Below are 23,967 nucleotides of genomic sequence, written 5' to 3' on the forward strand. Positions count from 1 at the left end.
CCCAAACAGCAACTCACGCTTCGCGTTGTTCTGCTCCTCGCAGCTGGACGCTCAGCGTGTCAGCTCCTGCATCTGGACCTCAGCCACGCCTGTCAGTATCCTGGGTCACCTGCAAAGGGAGACAAAAGACCTTACCTGCTAAATCAGCACCACAGAGACTTCACACCGACGATCCTGAAAAGGAAGACATCATTTTAAAATCATTTCGCTATGATCGCTGCAGCGCTGCATTTCACTCACCTTTCCTGGACGCCATCATCTTCAGCAGCGATCATCCGGATCCACAGCCACTTCCCAGAGCCTAGAGAGAAAAAGACAAGAACAAAGTGAGAGAAGGAAGGGAATAGGAAAAGCTCAGTTTCCTTCTAAGTCTTACCTGTTGGGTCATTCCCATTTCATTTCGGGTCTTGCCGCTTCCAGGCATCCGGACCCCGGCCCCTATGGGGAAAAAAGACAAAGACATTGAATGAGCGAATGCAAAGACATTACCCGAGCGCTCATCCAGAACTCACCTGTCATTTACTGGAACTGCACGTTTCACTTCGGGTCGGCGCCATATCTCCGGCATTCCGAACCCCGGCCCCTAAGGGGAAAAAGACAATGAACATTATTATTAAGCTTGGACTTTTGAACTTGCAACAGAACTTTTACAGTGCCTTACCTGAATAGCAAGCTTACCTGAACTCCCATCTATCCTCTATCCAGTGAAGTAACTGGGTTTCAACGCGCCCCTGCATCAGAAGCAGGATGGAGAGCACATCGTTCCTGACCCTAAGGTGAGACTTCACGGGGAATCGTGGAAGGGTATCGTGGAGGGTTGGAAGAGAGTGGGAGGCTTGAGCATAACTCAGTCAGTAGGTAATACTCCCTTTTCACGCACAGGGGAATATTCCTGCGAGCCGGAGAAGTCAGAGTAGAGGGGCCCTTCCTGTCCATCTTCAGAGTCCTCCGCTTCACCATTGAAGAAGCATCAGCACTCGAAGCCAGACCTGCGCCTCCGTGGGAATCAGGTGAGCGTTACAGGCATTCCCAATACCATCTGGAACTGAGGAGCACCGATGAGATCAAAGGTGATGTCTTCTTGATGCCCATCCTGCAACAGAAGCTTGGATTTCTCGGTACATTGTGTCACTGGGCCGGATGATAACTGTGATCCATCGACTGCGGTGACATTTTACGATTTCTGCTTTTGTTGAAGAGGAAGGCCTATTCGTGTTGCCAGATCTTGGTCAATGTAGTTTCCTACTGCCCCACTGTCAATTTAACCTCGAAGGCATGAATCTTTGACGGCTGCTTGTGATTCACCAAAAGTACCGGAAGGACTAGATGGGAGGTCTGGACGCATGCCTTTTTCTCGCTCGACAAGTGGACCGCTACGCTTGCCGAGCATTGGCGTTTCCCCGAGTTCGGTGATGCTTCTTCTTTGTTGTTTTTATCTGCTGCCCCTATTTTCTTGGGAGGTTTCACTGGGCAGACTCAGAGGAAATGGCCTGCTTTCCCACAGTATAGACAGAGTTGCTGTTGTCTTCTTTTTTCTCTTTCTGCCTTGGTCAAAGGGCTCTGTAACCCACCGATTTGCATTGGTTCCGAGTGTTCATGTTGCTTGGTGTGAGTCTCGCGGGGCCGCATAAAAACTGTCCTACCTTCTGTCCTGGCTCGATCCATTTTCCGATTCTGCAACCCATCGTCGAGTTGTACTGGGTGGTCAATGTAGTCTGCACATCCCTCTGGTGGGTTCACAACTTGAGCCAACACATCCTTAAGTGCCCCACGCAGCCCTCAATAGAAGAGTGCAGTCCTTTTCTCTTCTGGCCAGTTGGTTTGAGCTACGAGACGATTGAAAGCTGCAATGTAGGTTAATAGATCTTGATTTCCCTGTCTGAGTGACGGTAGCTCGTTGTCTAGGGCTTGTCCCTGAGCATGTCGGGCAAACAATTTCTCCATCTCATGTTGCAAGCCCCTAAAGTTCCAAAATAAAGGATCATCTTGGGTTACCAATGGTATGGACCAGTCCGCCGCATTACCCCCTAGGTATGAGTACAACTGCTGCTTTGGCTTGATCATTAGCAAAGGCTCCTGGTCTGCATAAGAAATGAAGGCGACATTGGTTCATTAATATGGCAAATTTGTTTGGGTCGCCATTGAAGTGTTCAGGCGGAGCTAAGGGCCCTGGAAGGACTACTTGAACCGTGTGGATTGTTGTGGCAGTGTAGTTTGGCTTATTCCAGGCAAGGGAACCTGTCCTGATTGTGCCTGTAGCACCTGTCTAGCTAAATCATCAGTTCTTTCCCGAGTTACAATAAGATTCCGCCTTAATGCACTAGTCTCCTGTCGTATGATGTGTAATTCGGCCCGTAACTCCCCTAGTAGTTGGGCCAACAGATTTGTCTCCGAAGTTTCCATAACGCCCAGGCAGAGAGTTGTTGAGGCTTCGCGTTCTGTTACGCTCACCTGGTCTCTGCGGAGGCGTTGGGGCACAGTTGCAGCCCTCCCTGGAATTAGATCACCCTCTTCAGGTTTTGTCCCTAGCTGTGGGCAGTGACAATCGGTGGCCCTTCTCCTGTGTGGATATGGGGAAACGTGAGTGCGCCGATAGGTGACTATGGTATTTCCCTAACCCTTCGACCCAAGGTGCGATTCCAGAGGGCACGTACCGGCCCGTAAGGCTCACATGGTAAATGTGAATGATGAGCTCTCTGTCCTGCTGCTTCTGGCAGGGGCACTTGTTAATTAAATTGAGTTCCTTCACTGATTCCTGAGAATTAGTCCAGTCCTGCTGCGACTATGCTCCTCTTTCTGCTTTCTTGCAATGTCTCTTGTCTTTTCCCCTTTTTCTGCTTTCTTGCAATGTCTCTTGTCTTTTCCCCTTTTTCTGCTTTCTTGCAATGTCTCTTGTCTTTTCCCCTTTTTCTGCTTTCTTGTAATGTCTCTTGTCTTTTCCCCTTTTTCTGCTGCAGATGCTCCGAGTTTGGATGATGCGCGTCGTGGTGCCCGGATGATGCTGTCTGCGTTCCGAAATGCTTACAGGTGAGCCGCTGTGCCAGGAAGAAGATGACTGCGCTGCAAGATGTTTGCAGCTGAGCCGCAGTGCCAGGAAGATGACTGCACTCCAAGATGTTTGCAGGTGAGCCGGAGTGGCAGAAGGAAGCGTTCAGGAGAGAGCAGAATCCGCCGGATGGTGAGTATGATTGTGGATGGCTGGATGTCTTCAGATAAGCTGAATCCCAGGCGACGGTGAGCGTTACACTGCATGGAGGTGCCGAATAATGCGAAGCATCTGTCTTGAGGATCGGGGCAGCTTATACAGCTGAGATCTTGGGCATGCCCATTAGGGCTGGCTTACCAGCCACACCCTGCCACTCCTAGAGAGTGAGCATGTGCAAAGGCAATCCATTAGCAGCCACACCCAAGAATACACTGGGGGCTGCTTAATGGGTGGAATGTTCAAGGTTAATGCATCCTGCTTAATGGATGGAATGTTCAAGGTTGATGCATCTGAAGTGCTATGTCCATAATAAAAGCTTCTTGGTGTTAAATGGATGTTCTTGTTTACTTTTGTTCATGAGCCTGGTGCCAAAGGCGTCAGGACAGTGTCCACCCAGGTCTCCTGTGCATGCAACCCCTGCATGCCTGTGCCCCTGGCTTCATGACCATGACAGTGGGTGAGCAATCGATGGGATTGACGCCCTTGGTATTACACCAGATGACAAAGTGTTTCCATTTACTGGAATAGCAATATCGGGTGTTAGGTTTCCTAGCTTCCCTGAGTATGTCCATGCATCTCTGAATGAGCTGTAGGTGTCCAAACTCTATGACCTCAGGAGCCAGGCTGCTAAATTCAGAGTTTGTGGGAATGGGTGTAGGGTCTCCCCCCTGTCCTGAGACAACATGTTGTATGGGCAGGGTAGTTTTACTGGTGGGGAGAGGGACATTTCCATTAGATGAGCGAACCAGGTTTGGCGGGCCCACATAGGGGCCACCAATAGCATGGTGACTGGTTCCTTATGCATCTTGTGCACTATCTTGTTGAGTAGGGGAGTCGGGGGGAAAAGAGTACACAAATGTCCCTGACCATGTTATCCAGAGCCTGTTCCCCTTGGAGCGGTTCTGGGGGTCCCTGGAGGTGTAGTCTTGGCATTGGGCGTTCTCCTAAATTGCAAACAGATCAATCTCTGGGAAGCACGATTCTGCAAAGACGTTGGAGACGATGCCTTCGTGCAGACGCCATTCTTATTCTACGGGCAGTGGGAAATCTCTTCTGAGCACGTCTGCCAGAAGATTGAGTTCCACTGGAATGTGTTGGGACAACAGAAACATCTTGTGTTTGAGAGCCCACATCCAAATATTTTGGGACAGCTTGGATAGCCCTGGAGAGTGTGTGCCCCCTTGTTTGTTTAGGTAATACATGACTGTGGTGCTGTATGTCAGAACCAGAACTGTCTTCCCTTGTAGTTGAGTCTGAAAGGCTTTTAGTGCCTTGAACACTGCTAATAGTTCTAGCAAATTTATATGGTTGGATGCTACTTGTGGGGACCACACTCCATGCGCTGTCTGCTGAAGCAGGTGAGCCCCCATCCCGTGAGAGATGCGTCTGTCACGAGAGTGGTTTCTACTGCAGGGGTGATAAAGGACTTCCCCTTCAAGAGGTTTTCCCTCGACCACCACTGCAGAGAGAGAACAAGGGCTGGCGAGACAACTACCTGATCTTCCCATTGTCCGCTGGCCTGACGCCACTGGCTGTTGAGCCACTCTTACATGGGACCCAGAAGGGGCAAAAGGTGGAAAAACATCGCCTTCTTCACGTTGGCGTCGGAATATGTCCCCAATTGTGTTGGACAGAGGCTCCTGACTGTCCTCGTAGGTTTCGCGAGTACTGGGTTGCCATGGCGTGTCTTTAGACATGTCAGCGGCACACTCCATGCGTTTTGACGGTGTCTTGGGCGTCAGCCCAAATGCCGAAATAATCCTTGCGATACTGTCCTTGACCAAATCGGCGTGAGTCAACGGGTCAGCAGTAGATTTACCGCAGCGCCAGAGGGCCTAGCGGGAGAATTTTCACCTGCGGAAAGGCTAGGAGGCTTAGGAGTAGGTTTTCGGGCCTAACGGGACCTTAGGGGATGAAGGAGAGTTGGATGATCGTGCTTCGGTGTCCAAACCCGATTTAGAGGTAGTGCCCTTAGCTTTGGAGTGCCCAGTCGCAAGGCCCTGCTGTGGATGCGGGGAAGGCTCCTGATCTACCCGATCAGAGGATTCCGTTGAAATTTTCGGCGGTCCTGTTGGGGCTTTCACCTTTTTTAACGGAAACATCGAAATCGGTATAGGGTTGTGTGCTTAGGGTGTGGTTTCTGTACACCCTTGTCGCTAGGTGTTGTCCCCAAAGCGAGACTTACGTCAGGTCTAGAGGGGTCGGGGACAGGCATGGCAGACCTAGAAGCGTCTGCCTCAAGGTCGATGACATCCGACACGGATGTCTGGTCATCATCAGTGCACCCGTCACTTTTGGCGGGTGTGGCGGTGGGAGTAGAGGGTTCAGCCCCAACATATGGTACGCGGTCCACCGCTTTACACAGCGCTCCTTAAGGGTCATGGGCTGAAGGAGCTTACAAGCCGCACACCGCTTCTCGTTGGGATCTAGGGCTAGTCAAGAATTACACGTCCTGTGCTCGACTTTTCACGGGTACCTCACCCTACACTTGGGGCAGAACCAAAATGGTGTCCTTTCCATAGCGTAAGGTATAAACAAAGATGACCAGACGTAGAGGGCAAAGAGGGAGAAAGATGAGAGACATAACAAAAGATATGGCCACTCCGACCCTACTCTTCCTACTGTGTAGGCCGGCCAGAGGGCACGGCCACATGGATGGCTCAGCCGCTGGATTTTAGGCGCCGAAATACACCGCCGTAGAAACTTCCTGCAGTCTTCGCCGAAGTTGCTTGAATCGCCGTCGAAGTGCCATATGGGGAAATAACCATATTACCCACCGTAGTGACCACCTTACTCCTAGTCCATAGTCCCCTTTCCTCCATACTTATGGGACATCTCTCTGTCCTGTGGGACGGGACCGGAGGACTTTGTAAAAAGCATCCAAAAATGTTTAAAAAATGTGTCCTTCCTCTCTTTCTTGCGCGGGGCCCGGCATGCGGCCGTAACCCCTCCCACCTTGGCTCCCCCCCGCGCATCGCCCATCAGTCCTTTTCTATTGCCAGGTCTAAGACCTATTAGCAATAACAGAGGAACCTTATTAGAGGGGACAGCGGGCGTATGGAGGAAAGGGGACTATGGGCTAGGAGTAAGGTGGTCACTACGGTGAGTAACCTGGTTATACTCCTATGTCCCGTCCCCTTTTCCTCCATACTTAAGAGAGATTCCCAAGCACTCCAAACAGGAACTACGGGTGGATGGAAATACCCCTTACTGAAAAAGGTTCTTCAGCACAGCCTGAACAAACTGAGCATCAGCTCTTGAGCTCATGTCAAGACAATAATGCTTACAAAAAGCAGATGGGGAGGCCCAAGTAGCTGCCCTAGCGATGGTCTCCCAGGGGACATATTTCTGAAAAGCAACCGCGGCTGCCTGGCCCCGCACCAGGTGTGCATGAATACCCTTAGGAGGCTTCAGCCCTTGGACAGTGAAAGACTCTAATGCAGGCGGCGATCCACCGAGAAATAGTTGCCTTAGATGCCTGCTTACCCTTAGGGTTACCAAAAGTCACAAAAAGTTGAGAAGAACTCCTAAGCTCGGATGTTCTGTCCAGATAGAACTTAAGAGCCCTTCTGACATCGAGACAATGCAGAACCCTTTCTGCCTCTGAGTTAGGGTTCGGAAAAAAGACCGACAGGGAGATCGACTGATTCAGATGGAATTCAGATACCACCTTCGGCAGGAAAGCAGGATTCGTCCGTAGGACTACCTTATCCTTGTGAAAGACCAAAAAGGGATGCTCCACCGATAAGGCCTGGAGCTCACTCACACGCTGTGCTGACGTAACGGCGTCCAAAAAGGACACTTTCCAGGACAGTTACTTGAGGTCCACTGTGGCCATTGGCTCGAAAAGCTTATGACGATGCCATCAGGACTACATTTAGATCCCACGACGGGTGCGGACTACGAATTGGAGGATAGAGTCGTGTCAGGCCTGCAAAGTGCCTCTTAACCACTGGATTACTCAGGGAGTAAGAGCATTTGTCCGTAGAAAGGTACGCGGAAACCGCTGAAATGTAAGTTCTGCACGCCAGAACATGGACACCCGACTCTGCTAAGAAGGATGCAAAGGACAAAACTGTGTCAATTGTAGCCCCCCTTGGGTCCAATTGCTTGTTTAAACACCAATGACAGAACCTGAGCCATTTGCTTCTGTACTGGGACCTAGTCGAGGGTTTTCTGGCTGCCTGGATAATACGCATGTTATCCAGAGACAAGTTAAGATGTTCTAAAGACTTGAACTCGGGCACCATGCCGCCAAGCGGAGCGATTGTGGGGAGGGGTGCCACATCTGCTGTTCCCCCTGATGAATAAGATCGGGGGTCACTGGTAACCTGATCAGCAGATACACCGACAGGTATTGAAGTTCTGAGAACCAAAACCTTGCCGGCCACCACGGGGCTATGAGTAGAAGGGAACAGTTCACCAAGTTTTTCAGCTTCCAAATTGCTCGGTGACCTAGAGGCAGAGGCGGGAAGGCATATACTCTCATGTTGTGCCATTGAATCTCGAGAGCATCACCCAGAGAGGAGGGTCCCAGCCCCCCTCTGGAGGCATACTGAGGAAGCTTCTTGTTTACCGCTGTAGCAAAGAGGTCCACTTCCGGTGTGCCCCAACGCAAGAAAATCCATGAGAGGACCTCTGCCTTCAACTCCCACTCGTAGCTGACCACTGTCCGCCGGCTGAGGGCATCCACTGTGACATTAAGCTGGCCTGGGATGTACAATGCAAGCAGCCAAACACCATGAGGCGACCAGAGATCCGACACCTGAAGAGGATCTAACGTTGCACCCCACCCCAGGAGGGAGGAGTCCGTCGTGATCGTCACCATAGGAGCTGGGTCCTGGAACCCCGCACCCACTGACAGGTTGCTGAGAGATGACCACCATTACAGGGCCACTCTCATGGAAGCCGGAATCATTATCAGCTTGGAATCCGGGTCCACAGCCTTACGCCAAGAACTCCGAAGAGCCACCTGGGTCATCCTCATTCTGAGACTTTCCAACACGCACAAGGCCATTAGGCCCAGAAGCCTCTAGAACCACCAGGCCGGCATGCTCTCCTGCTCATCTGACACGTGGCAAAAAGATCTGCCATTCTGTCCCCGGGCAGGTACACTCTGCAGTCGACTGTGTTCCAGCGAAAACCCAGGAAAATCAAGTCCTGCGAGACCGTCATGGAAGATTTCCGTCAGTTCACCGACAGCCCAAGATGGAACAGACTGAAGATTGCACGCTGCGTTCAACGGGCAAGGACTGCGTAAGAGCCAGTCGTACAAATACGGATACACATGGATACCCTGCAGACGAAGATAGGCCGCAATCACCGACATCATCTTCGTGAAGACACGCGGCGCCGAGCTGAGGCCAAAAGGAAGCACTCGAAACTGGAAGTGCTCCTCTCCCAAAGAGAAACAGAGATATCTGCTGTGTGGATTCCAAATCAGAATATGCATGTACGCATCCTGAAGATCCACTACGCTGAGCCAATTGCCCATCTGCAAGGAGGACCGTATCTAGCTGGGCATGATCATCTTGAATTTCTCTTGGGGTATGAAAAGTTTGAACTGGGAAAGGTCTAGGATGGTGCGCAGGCCATCCTGGTTGGGTTTGGGTACCGTAAACAGCCGGGGGTAGAAGCCCTCCCCTCGCTCCCCAAGGGGAACGGGTTCTACAGCTCTGAGGTCCAGAAGTTTCTGTACTTCGGCTTTGAGGGAGGGCGAGCCCGACAGCTAAAAAGGAGGGTTGAAGGGTGGGGTAGGGGGCTAGGGGTAAGCGGAAGTCTGCCCGAGCGACTGACAAGACCCATCTGTCTTCGGTGATGGTCTGCCGCGCCTCCCAATGAGATGCAATGCGTCCTCCCACCGGGGTCTCGTGCGAGCGCTGAGAACCCTCATTTTGTAGGTTTTTCGGTGGTGTTGCCGCCTGAACCTGAGGAGGAGGCTGAGGAGCGGGAGAAAAACGAGTCCGCTGTTGCCTCCGGCGGTTATTCCCTGAAGGGGTATCCACTCTGCGAGATTTCCGGTCTAGGAAGCCCCTAAAGCCAGATGGGGGTCGACTTTGCGACAACGGTCTCTAGGTTTTAAAAGGGGTTTTAACAAGGACTTCGCTGTCTGAGTGCTATCATTCATCTTGGTCAGCTCTACATCTGTTGTAGAATGACAGAGCTCCTTATCATCAAACGCAAGGTCCAGCACCTTGTCCTGCACTTCCTTTGAGAATTTGGTGGCATGAAGCCACGCCTGTCGTGAGGTATCAACCCCCAGCATAAGGCCCGAGCCGAGGTGTCTACGTGATGAGCCGCAGCCTCCAGGAGATCCTGGGCCAAGACCCTGGTGTCAGATAATCCCGATTTAAAGTCTTCCAGCTTCTCGACCGGGATGAACTCCTCAATCTCCGACAGACCTTTCCACATCTGCATATTAGTCACCCTCTGCCGGAGCTGCAAGGCCGAGTTGGCAAAAATCTTCCTCCCAAGGGAGTCAAGGAGCTTATCCTCCTTTCCCAGAACCTGAGTAGCCGTCGTGGAAGAGGATGCTGCAGGCCTGGACTGCAAAGTAGCCGCAGCCACCACTGTGGAGGAGGGGGGAGGACAAGACGACAGGGCTACCTCTTCCGAAGAATGCAGCCTGTACCGCGCGTCAATTTTCTTATTGACGAAAAGTCCAGAGTGTGGCTTTTCCCAGACCATGCGGACCTCGGCCAGAACGTCCTTCTTCAAGAACAGGCCAGTACGCTCTAAAGGAGACAGGGTGAACGCCCCAGAAAGCACGCCCTCCTGCGGAGCGGGTACCTCGGGCACCGGAACAACCAAGAAGCACATCATGTCCAGTACCCGGTCATGAAAATATCTAATAGAGCAGGGCAGGTCCTCGTTGTCCTGATCACCCTGCGCGTCATCCGACAGGTCAGGATCCTGCTGAGCCGTGTCGGGTGCTGCCTTGTCCACGGGGGACAATGGGGGCAAAGGCGGAAGAGTCGGCGAAGGCACCATAGGCAAGGGAGGCGCCGGCGGAACAACCAGAGGAATGGGTGGAGCCGGAGGCGCGGGTGAACATATCTTCCTAAAAAGCCCTTTGAAATATTCCCTCATGGGATCGGTACGCATGAGTGTCTGAAATTTGCCGAAAAAGGCATCCTCCGAGGACTGTTTTGGAACTCGAGGAGGCCTCTCATAAGGAGGATAATTCCAGGGACATAACGGGGAAGGGTGCCACAGCAGCCCATCCATCGACATTTCCACATAAATCAAAGGTGCCAACCCCGCCGGCAACGAAACATTGTGCGGAAGGGGCATCCGAGCGTTACAGTCATAAACTGGCCGAAAGGGAGGCGCACAAGGGACTCTATGTTCACCCACAGAACCAAGCCCTACACCTGAGGCCGATGGTGTAGTTGTAGGGGTAGCACCCAAAATGGCCGCCGTGGTCGTGGCGGGAATGACCGCCATTTTGTCATCACCTGAGGGGAACTGCGGCACTTGAGGAAGTGAGGCAGGGGTCCCCGTCGATGGATCAGGGGTCTTAACTTTAGCCTTAACATAAGGAACCTCGGCTGGCTGAGCTGGTACTATGTGGCACTGCTGGTAAAAGAAGAACTTTCCTTCTTTGCCCCCTCAACAGAGGTGGCGTCACCACAAGAGCGGGAACAGTGAGAAACAACCTTCACCGATAAGGCCTTGTCAGGCCTCTCAGAAATGTTGGTAGCTTTAGCCTCTGTACGAGGGACCTCGGACCCAGGTCTGGTAACAGCCTTACTAGCGCAGGCCTCGAACATCCGTTCGGTAACACCAAGCCTTGCCGAGCCCTCGGGCGAACCCCAGTCTTATTTTTGAGGGAAGCCGACAGAGGGGCCTCAGAGCAAGCTCCGGTACCACACAACTCAGTAGAACTGGGTCTACAAGCAGCCCCCCAGGAGGGGCCTCGGAGTGTACTCCGGTATCCACAGGCCCCTTACGGAGACCCTCGGAGAAAACTCTGGTAAAATTATTAGGCCCAACGGGCACCTCAGGGCGAACCCCGGTAACAGAGCGATCAACGCCCCTCTGGCCCGAGAGGAACCCGGAAAGGTGTCTTCCGGCCGGGGTGCTCTGAAAAGTGAAGAACTTACCGGGCGTCTCTTTTCATCGATGAACGCTTGAAAATGTGAAGGAGGAGTTCATCGGGACACCTCCTCCCACCGACGCTGAAGAGACCGGACCGAAAGGGAATCACAGTAAAAACAGGAGTCCCAACGCTGATCCGGACTCAAACACTCTAAACAAAGAGGATGGGGATCCGCCCTCGTGAAGCGTCGGTGACACGATGAACAATCTGGAAAGTCTAGTTTGAACGACATAGACAGAAATCTTCTGCGGATAAAAGTGCCTCCAGTCCCGAACGAGCAGAGAAAAGGACTGATGGGTGATGCGCAGGGCGGAGCCAAGTTGGGCGGGGTTATGGCCGCGTGCCGGGCACCGCACAAGAAAGAGAGGAAGGACAAATGTATGCAAAATTTGGATGCTTTTTACAGAGTTCCCATAAGTATGGAGGAAAGGGGAAGGGACGTAGGAGTATAACCGACAAAGTCGGTATAAAGTTAAACAATGTCACTTATGAAGAGCTCCGCTATAGGGCGACCAGTTATCTGGGTGGAAAAAAACAATCTGAGGGACCTCGGCGCGTGAGGGATTTTGGGTACACTAGACGTCACGATAACGACAGTGTACAGACACGACTATGCCGACGTCCCCTTTCGGTCCCCGAAAGACAAGATGCAATACTCCGCAGTTACCACTGGATGTCGGACCATATGCACAGCATGTGATTCTTAGTAGATTAACAAGCATCAGAAATAACATATCAATACACAATAGGGGTCATTACGACCCTGGTGCAAAGTGTTTAACAGCGCCGTAAAAGGTTGCAGCGCCGTTAAACACTTAGCGCCTTACTACGAGGTCCCTTTGCGGCCGTTAGAGTAGGGACCCGCAAAGGGACCTTGGTGCTAAATACGGTACCGCAATTTGAGGTACCGTACTTACCGCCTTCCCCATTACCATTATGCCCTATGGGGCAGAAATGGGAATGGGGAAGGGCCATGGTGGCATGGGGAATTACCGCCCCGCCAACCTTGGAATGGGGTGGTAATTCCCCATTCCACCATGGCGGACTCTGGCATCGACCATGATGCTAATAGCACCATGGTTTTCCGCCGGAGTCCTAATGAGGGCCAATATATTTAAACAGATGCCCCATATATTATGCATAGGTTCAAATGCTTCTGACAAGATTCTCTGTAATGAACACTCAATGAATGCCCTTACACCCCTGTATAGTATAAATCTTGAGAAATAAATAATATGGAAACATTGCTACTTTTATCGTCACAAAACATAACAGCCTCATTAGGAGTTGGGTGGTAAATCCGCAAGGATACTGCCCAATGCAATTAGCGTCACTGCAACTTGGTCTGGCGCTATTAGCGCTGGATCACAAGTTGCAGTGGCAGGGTAAGTCCCCATTTTTTTCGGAGTCCATAGGACTCAATGGGGCATTTTCAGCATAATTACCTCTGTGGCAATTGCACTGTGGCAATTGTGCTGAAAATGGGCCGAAGGTCAGCGCATTCACCACCATCTCAGAGCTGGAGGTGAATGCTGCAAGTTTCCCCCAAATTCGGGATTGGGCGAAGTGGTAATGGAGTGGTAATAGTGCTACCACCGCATTTTTACCGCTCTGTCCAACTCGTGCTGAGGACCATATGCAAAACATTATTAATGAATAAGCAGCTATCATTGTCACTGCCTCAAGATCAATCATTTATTTCTGAAGCATAATATCCACTTTAAAAGTAATTGTTTACCTCCTCATATCAGGCTAGCAACCCCATAGAATGATCTGCCCTTTCAATACCTCTCCTCTTTCCAAATGTGATATTAAAAAATAGGGATTACAGGTGCTCATACTCACTACTATCCTCAGAAGGTAGGGAGATGAGCGATGTAGGCTGGATGCCCAGAAGCCTGTAATCTGCACAATCCAAGAAAAACTGTATCTGAATCACCATGGATATGACCATCGTGTCCGAAATAGTCAATTGTGAATAGGTGGTGAGCTGATTGCCAGGGGTAGGTATATTCCCCATACAGCTCAGTCAAAAACAGTAGTTCTTCTAAATAAATAGCAGGTCAGCCTAAAAAGCAAATAGCAAAGTCTTTCTGAGACTCAAAAATCCCAATAATGCAATTTCAGAGGCTTTCAATATCCATCCAAAAAAAAGTAAGAAGATTCTCCACATCCCTCTGCATTGGCTTGCATGAAGGGAGACTCCAGTCTGCTTCTGGGTGTTGTGGTAGGTCAGAAGGAGGAGGCAGACCATCATATGCCATGTTCAACTCGCTTTTATTGAAATAATAATGAAAATGATTTTATAACCCCAATCTATGAGATGCCCTACATAACAATACTAAACTCGCGCTTTGAAACACTTGTGTATAGGCGCGTTATGAAAGGCCATTTCACAACTAGGGTGCTTGTAGTCAGGTGTGCTGTCCAAACTTAATGGTCCGTCCCCTGCCAAAACTAGCCTAAACTGATCCTATCACTATAAATACGAAACAAAAGGCTATGAGAAGGACTGCCTTCTCCTGGGGGATGCTTCTCAGCACAAGTCCCTTGATATCTTCAAATAGTCTCTCTCTGTCCTTTCAATAGCTCATTCAGTTCTTTCAATAGGTCTTCCCAGACCTTTAGGTATTTGTTACCCCTGTTACTCCAAATACTTTTCTTCTTCTCAGGAGATATAAACAAAGTCTCTCTTTGATTCTTATTCCTCTAACAATCTTGCCATTCACAATGCTATGTATCAAGTACTCCTAAGTGATTACTATACTTTGGCCATTCACTGGTATTAGGATTTCTGCCCCCGGAATAGCTTTGCTCTTTGCACACTTTGCCAATCATTGGGACGAGTAGGCATCATCCTTGAGTGATATTCACTCTTTATATAGTTTTGCTAATTACTGGGACGAGTATGCATGATCCCTGAGTGATCTTAACTCGGTAGGTAAGTTTGGCAATTACTGAGAGGAGTATGCAGGGTCCACAAGTGATCTTCACTCTTTATGCCACGCTCCCCGGGTCTCTCGCTCTCCCCTGTACCTGTGTTGAAGGGCTTCTTTCTTCCTCTTCTCTGTGGTCGGCCAGGATGTTTCTCTGGTTTCTCCCGTGCCCCTCGTTTGACAAACTTCACTTTTCTTTGGTGGTCTCAAAGATGGAAGAATTTCTCCTGCTGCTCCATTTCACGCCACCACCTTCCTCTTTCAGGATGCTGGTTGGGTACTCTACCCATGAACAGACCTCCTCGGGTCTGTTAGTGGTGTATTGTGTACCCGGCACGCCAACCGCAAGGCTCTTCTCTACTGGTCCCTCTCGAGCATCCTACCAGGAACTCTTCTGGGATTCCTCCGCTTAGGCTGGGCAATATGCTGCTGCCCTTCTACATATCTGCTTTACAACAAGCAAGGTAGCGTCTCCAATGGTTTCCCAGCCTCCTCGATCCAGACAGTTTGAAACTCCTGGCTCTCACTTCCTTGATCTCTTGGCCCTCCTCTTTTTATGACTTGTTGCTGGGGCTTCCCCGGCTTCCAGGGAAAGTCATTCCTTTGTGTGGGGCCGATTTACCATGCTCCAGTTGGCTTCTTCGTATCAGTATTTCACAGACAAACATTCTAAATTACTCTCATGTTCTTACTCTTCGCAGTACCAGGTTTATGTTGTTCTTCTGGGAGTATATTACAATAACAAATGCAAGAGGAATATGGTGTTCTGTCAGTTAAGACTGCTGTATTGGTTTTTGGGGGATAGTAATGGTTAGGGAGAATTCTCCAAATGTGCTAGTTTCCCTTACCATTTCAGACCCCCAGCAACTTTGCTGGATTTCTAGGATTTAATGTTCTACCTGGGAAGAGTGTGAGCCTTTCTTCCCCACTCTTCCATGTATTTTGTGTGTGTTTTACTTTTGTGTTCTTTGGTTATGGAGTTTTAAAACAACTCCAGTGGCATCATCTTTTCTGTGTGTCACACAGCACGCTCAGTGCAGTGGCACAGGGGTGTCTTTCAGACTGCCTCAACATTCACCCTATCTTACTATAGAGTGCTGGAGGGGTTGCTTAGCTTCCCGAGTCTAAACACTCAGGTAACAGTAACATGTTACCTTTTGCTAATTTAAATGGCTGGTGGCAGTGGTTTAGATCCACTACCATGATTTTTCGTGACCGCTAACAACGGTAGATCAAAATCAGGGGTAGCCATGTTTTTCAATATGGCGCCCCAGACCTATCTGTAAAAACAGATTCCGGCCATCTTTTATCGCTATTTCTTTTAGGAAAAGTCCTTCTTGTGTGTAACTCTGCGCGCCAAACCAGGTTTGGTCCCTTTGTTCGTGCCCTTTGGCGGGTTTCTGTGCTGCAGCCCTCCTCTGGTGCCAGAGTGTCTGGGGTGGACAGGATGTGAGGGAGGTGCCCGAGACTCCCTGTGCTTAGTCTCGTGGGAGACCTGAATGTACTCTGGTGTGATTGGCTGGCTGACTGTCCGGCAAGGACAGCCACCCTACTGGGTGAGTGACAGCCAGGCTGAATGAATAGGGGAAAACTGTTTAAAAGCGACCACTGGAACGAAAGAACCGAAGAGGAGAGGAAGTCTTAGTTACTTACCTGTAACTGTATTTCTCCAGCATTGGTATCTTTCATAGATTCAGATGCTTGAATATTCCCCGTCGTCAGACTGGGAATCCTCGGTGATAAATTAAATAATAATAATATATTTTTTTTTTAAATATATATATATATATATACACTGCCACCTAGCAGTGCATGTACATAGCCCATTATAGCCTATGAGCCACTTCATTGTGTAGTCCCTCCACCTCACTTTGGTCCTTTATGGCCCCAGCCAATGAGGTGGCAGGGCTTAAGCTCCGCCCCCGGCAGCCATCTTCATATTTTGAACGTAGAGATTACAGCATGATGAATGCCAAGCCTAGGAGCAGCCTCTCAGGGGAGGCGGGCGGGCGCATGTGAATCTATGAAAGATACCAATGCTGGAGAAATACAGTTACAGGTAAGTAACTAAGACTTCTCCAGCATTGGATCTTTCATAGATTCAGATGCTTGAATAGAATACCAAGCAGTTAAAACATGCCACCATTATAAACAGATATGGATAATTACAGAAAGACATATTTCTGATCAAACCTTTAACCTTGCAGCAACACAACGGTTACATACTTCGGGAAAGGTGGGAAAGGAGGCTGGTCCTACCTTATACAAAGAGATGGCGGAGCACTGCCTGTCCAACTGCAGTTTCTTTGTTGGTATCTTCAGTCAGGCAGTAGTGTTTCGCGAAAGTATGCAGAGTGCTCCACGTGGCAGCTCTGCATATGTCTTTCAAGGCCACCCCTGCGTGGAAAGCTGTTGACGCCGCTCTTCCTCTGGTGGAGTGCGCAGACGGCGATCTAGTTAAAGGGTCGCCTTTCAACTGATGACAGTGGGTGATGCAGGACGATACCCAGCGTGCCAGGCTTTGTTTGGATATATGTTGGCCCTTGGTACGGCCAGAGAAGGAAATGAATAGCCGGTTTGAGGAGCGGAACTCCTTGGTTCTTTGCAAGTAAAACTTCAACACCCTAGAAACGTCTAGAGAGTGTAATGTCCTTTCCGCTTCCGAAGCGTGATTCTGGAAGAAGGTTGGTAAAACAATGCGCTCAGTGAACGACATCTCCGAAAGTACCTTGGGGAGGAACTTCGGGTGAGGCCTTAAGATGACGCGGTCCTTCTGGAACAAGGTAAATGGAGGTTCCGAAGACAAAGCTTGCAACTCACTGATCCTTCTGGCCGATGTGATGGCTACCAGGAAGGATGTCTTCCAGGACAAGAATTTCATATCGCATCTATGTATGGGCTGCATGAGGGCTGTTAAGACGGTGTTGATGCTCCAGTCCGGAACTGGTGTAGGTGTAGGCGGATAAGTACGCATCAGCCCTTTCAGGAAGATCTTGATCGCTGGTAAGGAGAGTAAGGCTTGCGTCTCTGCGGTTACTGTGTAGGCCGCTATGGCTGACAGATGGACCTTGATAGAGGACAGTGAGAGCCCTGATTTAGCCAGGTGCAACAAGTAAGGCAGAATTTGATCAACCGAGGCCGTGAGGGGATCGATCGCAGAGGTCTCGCACCATTTGGAAAACCTGGTCCATTTTCTGGTGTAGGTGAGTTGCGTGGACGGGGCTCTAGCGGCCCTGATGATATCCCAGCATTCTGATGGTAACTTTAGGTGCATTAGTTTACGCTGCTCAGGAACCATGCTTTGAGGGACAGGCTCCTTGGGTCGTGGTGGAGGACCTTGCGGTTCTGTTGTGTCAGTAGATATTGATGTGATTTGAGACGAATCGGGGTTTTGCAGGATAGATGTCTCAGCGTCGGGTACCAGACTTGCCATGCCCAATCGGGTGCAATAAGAATCAAGGAACAATCCTGTTCTTTCACCCTGCGAAGTACCCTCGACATGAGGGGAATGGGTGGGAAGGCGTAGAGGAGCTTCCCCGACCAATCCACTGAGAACGCGTCTCCCAGCGATTGGTGCTCGGGGTATCTTGACGCAAATCTCTTGCATTTTCTGTTGTTCCTGGTGGCGAAAAGGTCGATCTGCGGATGGCCCCATAAGGCAAATATCCATCGGGTTTCTCTGTCGTCCAACTCCCACTCGTGTGACGCTGTGTATTCTCTGCTTAATCTGTCCGCTAGGACATTGTCTACTCCTGGAAGGTGCTCTGCCCTGATCTGTATCCCGTAGCGCAAGGCCCATGCCTATAGCTGTTGGGCTTCTTGCGACAGAATCTGAGACCTCGTGCCTCCCTGCTTGTTTGTATAGTGCATGGAGGTCGTGTTGTCTGTCTGGACCGTAAGAACTTGACCAGCTATAACCGGTAGGAAGGCTTTCAGCGCCAACCTTACGGCCCTGAGCTCCAACACGTTGATGTGGAGCTGGGACTCTTGTGCCGACCAAGATCCCTTGGTTTGGAGGTCCGCAAGATGAGCGCCCCAGCCTGATAAGGAAGCGTCCGTCCGCAGCAGGAGGGTCGATGTCGGTGCTTGAAACGGCATTCCCTGTAGAAGATTCCTCGGAACGTTCCACCATCGAAGGGCCTTGTGCAACGTCGATGGAATCTGCACAATGTCTTCCCAGCATCCGAAAGCTTGTTTCCATTGGTGGTCCAGAGCTTCCTGAACCGGCCTCATGCGAAGCCTGCAGTTCGGTATGAGGAATATGCATGATGACATCATGCCCAATAGGGATTTGTAAGAGCGTACAGATGTTGTCTCTTTCTGTAGGAAGTTCGAAGTTGAGCGTAGAATCGCTGCTATTCTCTCTGTGGATGGTCTCACTCTGGGAATGCTGGAGTCGAGCTCGGCTCCCAGGAAGAGAGCTACCTTGCTGGGAACGAGGCAGGACTTCGTCTGGTTGATGGAGAAACCTAACTCTTTTAGAAGGTTGACCGTCCTCGACACTGCCGAACGAGCCTTTGCAGCTGAACTTGCCTTTATCAGCCAATCGTCCAGGTATGGAAAAACGTCCGTTCCTGCTCTCCTGAGACTTGCCGCTACCGGTGCCAGGCACTTCGTGGAAACTCTTGGCGCCGATTTTAGACCGAACGGAAGCACTTGAAACTGAAAGTGGAGCCCTCCCACTGTGAACCTGAGGAACTGCCTGTGTGCTGGATGGATCGGAATGTGGAAGTATGCATCCTCCAAGTCTAAAGTGGCCAAGAAGTCGTGCTTGTTTAACCAAGGTAGCACCCCTTGTAGAGCTACCATCTTGAAAGTTATGCGCTTGATGAACTTGTTGAGAGCCCTCAGGTCCAAGATGGGCCTCCATTGACCATTTTTCTTTCTGACGAGGATAAATCGGGAGTAGAAACCTTTTCCCCTCTGAGAAAAGGGTACTGGCTCTACTGCTGCCTTCTGGAGCAGTTTTTGCACTTCGGACATAACCTGTCTTAGCATGTGCACTCTGCGGGGAGTTGGAGGCAGGGAAGGAGGTTGGTCCAGAAATTCCAAGGTGTGACCCTTTCGGATCACCTGTAACACCCATTTGTCCGATGTAATTGACCGCCAGCGCTGGAAAAACTGGCTCACCCTTCCCCCCACCGGGGCGTGGCGAAGGGGGGGGGGGATTGGTCGTCAGTTCTGCTTGCCTTGCGACTTCCCTTGGGCGGAGCCACTTCTGCCTCTATGGGCGTATCTGTTGGATGACTGATATTTATTGGCTTGGTACCTGCCGCCTTGTGCTTTTTGACCATAGGAGGAACGACTGTATCCCCTGAACTTGGAAGATGAACCTCTAAAGGGACGAAAAGACTGATGGTCCTTACTTTTGTCCTTTAAAGAACTGATGGCTCTGGCTGTGTCAGTGTCTGTCTTGATTGCCTTCAAATGGTCATCTATCTTTTTCCCAAAGAGATCTTGGCCGTCAAATGGCATGTCTAGTATCTGCGCCTGAACTTCAGGTCTAAAGTTAGTAGCCTTCATCCAGGCCTGCCTTCTGAGCACTGTGTCGTGCGCCATCTGTCTGAAGCCTGATTCGGCCACATCAACTGCATCGTCGATCATGTGATCCGATGTTGCTTCACCATCCGCGATTATGGATTTTGCCTCCTCCTGGAGCTCCGGTGGTAATTGTTTCGCCAAGTTAGACATGCGGAGCCAAAGCTCGCGATCGAATCTTGCGGTCATGGCCAGTGCATTACCCGCTCTGATTGTAAGTGATGCAGAAGATGATACTTTCCTGCCCATGGCTTCCAATTTACGTCCGTCCTTATCCGGTGGGGCCGACAACGGTGAGGAGGGGTTGGCGAGTTTCTTTCTGGCCGCCACTGTAATAACTGAGTCCGGTTTCGTATGACCCCTTACACAAAGCGGTGCCGAATCCGGAGCTTTATATTTCTTTTCTGGCCTGGACACCAACGCCGGAGTCGATAAGGGCGTAGATAGGATCTTGGATCCGGAATCCCAGATGGTATCGAGGAGGGGAATTGTGGTCACTGTCCTCCTTCGTTTGTCCCTGTGCTCGTAGAGCACTGATTGCCTTTCCTCCGAAGAAACCTGAATTTTAAACAGTTCTACGGCTTTACCTATTATGGTGTGGAAAGAGACGAGATCATCCGGTGGTGAGGCCTTGCCCGGCGAGTCTCTCCTCCTGGGCTTCTCGACGACGTAGTCATCCCAATCGTCTGGCTCCTGAGTAATTTCTCCTTCTTCTGGTTCCGAAAATTCACCAAAAGGATCCTCCTGCCAGTCTGATACCGAGATGGTGGACGGTACCATGGTGGGATCTACGTCCGGAGATCGCGGTCTGTGCGATGACTGTGGTGACGGGACTCTTGTAGGTGAAGCACTGTGGGTGCTGCTCCTCGGTCTTCGAGCAGGTGATCTCATCCGTTTTTGCGGTCTACTCCTGTAAGGAGAGCAACCCGATGTGCCTGGAATCGGGGATGACTCTCTAGGAATGGGATTAATCGGAATTTGCTTCTCCCTTTGCCGTTTGTAAAATTCTTCTACAATCCTCTGCACGGATAACATGAGCACCGGGTCATGAGGATATTCGGATTCTCTCGTGGACGGGTGCCAAGGAGGGCTGTATTGCTTCGGTAAGGGACCGATGGACTCTTCCACCACTTCCGCATCGGAGAATTCTTCCTGAAGAATTATATCCGGAAGTTCTGCCATGTGCCCCAAAGGTGAAAATTGCTGTACCAGAGGTTCAGTTACTGTATTCTTCTCAATGATATTGCTTGTAATGACAGGAGCTTCAAGAGTGAGAGGCAGTAATTCCTCTGTAACTGCTGAAATTTGCGGTGCCTCTGAAGGCGTTATGGATGATGTTATCCTCGTCGACAACTGAGATTTTCCCGTCGACGAGGGCTTCGCCGTCGACTGAGATTTTCCCGTCGACGACAGAGATTGTCCCGTCGACGGAGGCTTCGCTGTCGACTGAGCTTTTCCCGTCGACGACAGAGATTGTCCCGTCGACGGAGGCTTCGCTGTCGACTGAGCTTTTCCCGTCGACGACTGAGATTTTCCCGTCGACAAGGGATTCGTCGTCGACGACTGACCTTTTCCCGTCGACGAGGGCTTCGTTGACGAATGTGGAGTGTGTTCCGTGGACGACTGCGTCATGGAGGAATGCTTCGTGGACGAGTGGTGTTTCTTGCTCGTCGACGATTGCTTCGCGGTCGACATGTCCGATGACGATGATCTAACTGTCGACGATGTCTTAAGCGTCGTCGTCGTCGATGCTGGTTTCGTCGACGGTATGGCCGATGACGGGCCTTTACCTTTCCCTTCATTCGTGGACGGTTTACCCGCCGACGACTGCCCCCCCCCGTTTTTTGCAAACTCCTCCTTACCTCTGGAGGCAGATTTTGCTGACTTTTTCTGGCTTGATAGGTCAACTGGAGGCAGAAAGGGTATCAATTCCAGCTTCCTCTTTTTGGATTTGGGAGAGGAACTCCTTTCCACGGAAGAGGCCCTTCTCTTTGAAGTTTGCCTCTCAGATGGAATGCTGGATTGGACAGGAGCTGTTCTGACAGACTCTTCGTCCGAAGATTGATCCCTGGATTCCAGGTATGAAAGGAGTCTTCTATGCCTGTCATGAAGGGTCTTAGTGGAAAAGGTTTTACAAATCTCGCATTTTTTAATGTCATGTGGGTACAGACAATAAATGCAATGCTCGTGGGGGTCCTTGTAGTAAACCAATTTCTTCTTGCACCTCGTGCAGTCCCTGAACAGGGAAGGCTTCCTGACAGCCTGAGGTGCCTCCATTTCTGAAGAGAAGTTCAGTCGACGATTTTGAGAGGAAAACAACAAGTTTTGTCACCAAGGTTAATTGGAAAGAAAGTCCCTAAAAAGGGGAACAAGATGGAATATATTTTACAAATATATTCCACACAAAAGTAGAAAGAATTTGAGAAAGCTCAGAGAGCTTGAGGATTCCCTGTGTCTGATAGACTGCGGTGAAAAATCTGAAGATGGCTGCCGGGGGCGGAGCTTAAGCCCTGCCACCTCATTGGCTGGGGCCATAAAGGACCAAAGTGAGGTGGAGGGACTACACAATGAAGTGGCTCATAGGCTATAATGGGCTATGTACATGCACTGCTAGGTGGCAGTGTATATATATATATATATATATATATATATATATATATATATATATATATATATATATATATATATATATATATATATATATATATTTTTTTAAATTATTATTATTTAATTTATCACCGAGGATTCCCAGTCTGACGACGGGGAATATTCAAGCATCTGAATCTATGAAAGATCCAATGCTGGAGAAGGAAGAGGACTGCTGCAACTCCTGGACGACCGGTGAAGCCCTGCAGCAGGTCTGAATTGCCTGAAACTCTGACGACAAAGAAGCCCTTCAAGGTTAACTTCTTTCATTGAGTTTGGTGGGAACAGCCAACCTCGCAAGCCACCTGGACACCGTCCTATTCTGGTCGAATTTTCATCAGAGTGCTGTTGAAAACCGGATAACCAGAGGGAAGGAAACCAGGGGGACTTTAAGGCACTCAAACCTTAAACCGATGTCCAGCTACAGCTTTTGGCCTCTTCCCTGGGCAGTGCAGGAACCTCCCGACATCCTCCTTGTCCCCACGACTGAAGCACAGGAAGAGCGAGATCTACTCGAACTGCCAGGAACAACTGCCCCAGCTACAGCTTTCTTCATTTAAAAAGGTACTGTGCAAACACGGTCCAGAAATCTTTTTGGCCATCGAGAAAGTGCGTGAAACTTTTCTCATCTACGAAGCCTTGTCCCTTCCCTAACTATTCGTCAAACTTTTCGCCTAGCCAAATTCTCTAAAGATCCGTGGCAAAGACGTAACCGTTATATACCAGAACTGTGCTATCCTATACAAAAGACTCTGAACCATTGACTTTGGCCCAGGCCTGTTGAGAAGAATTGCTGGTTGTATTTAACTGAAACCCTTTGCCCTGCCTATGAATGTATTTGGGCTGTCTATTCTTATAACCTTGTCTTTTCCTCCCTTCTCCATTTTGCTCCTACTTCATTTTTGAGCTAAGCTTGTTCAGTTACTAACCTGTTGGACTTTTGTAGTGCATTAGTGTGTGATATTGAGCTGCTTATGCTAGAGTAATGTTTTATAACAGATTGAGTAAATAAATGTATATTCTTTTACCAAGAAACCTTGAGTAAGTGTTTACTTGAATCACTGTATTGGTTGGTCCTTTGTGTAACTTGTACTACTGCTCACTTAAACTCTTGAGATAAGTCTGGCTGCTCAGCCATCACTACCAATTTACTGTGTAGTACAGGCTTGTACCAAAGGTGAAATTGTGCTTACACTTGTAGTCCTAATTACCTGTAGTGTTCCCAAAGGGTACTGCAGGTGATTCTGCCTAACAGTAATAGGGGAGTTCTTTATGTGAAAGGGCGTCCTTATCCCCAAGAGGGGTGTCTCTCCCTGTGAGGTCCCGCTTACCTAAACCCCTAGGGAGAATGCTCACCTCTCTAGCCTCACAGGAAGGGACTCCCCTCTCGATTCATCACAGTGTCCTCCAGCCTTCAGTCATCTGCCTCCTGTCTTCTTCCAGCCACAGGTCAGAACAGCCTTTCTCTCTCCCAGAGCCAACATATTCTGTAGTCACAGCTGTGATGAATTCTGCAGAGTCATCACTGATCCCCAGCCAGA

At 49.9% G+C, this 23,967-nt stretch overlaps 1 protein-coding gene across 2 annotated transcripts in view; it reads right to left on the minus strand.

The window, feature by feature from the left end:
• Positions 1-23,967, minus strand: part of LOC138580115 (E3 ubiquitin-protein ligase TRIM39-like) — a 581,904-nt gene that overhangs the window by 365,940 nt on the left and 191,997 nt on the right. The window lies entirely within an intron of this gene.

This window comes from Ambystoma mexicanum, chromosome 3p (assembly GCF_040938575.1).
Source record: "Ambystoma mexicanum isolate Mex_15411 chromosome 3p, UKY_AmexF1_1, whole genome shotgun sequence".
Lineage (NCBI taxonomy): Eukaryota > Metazoa > Chordata > Amphibia > Caudata > Ambystomatidae > Ambystoma > Ambystoma mexicanum.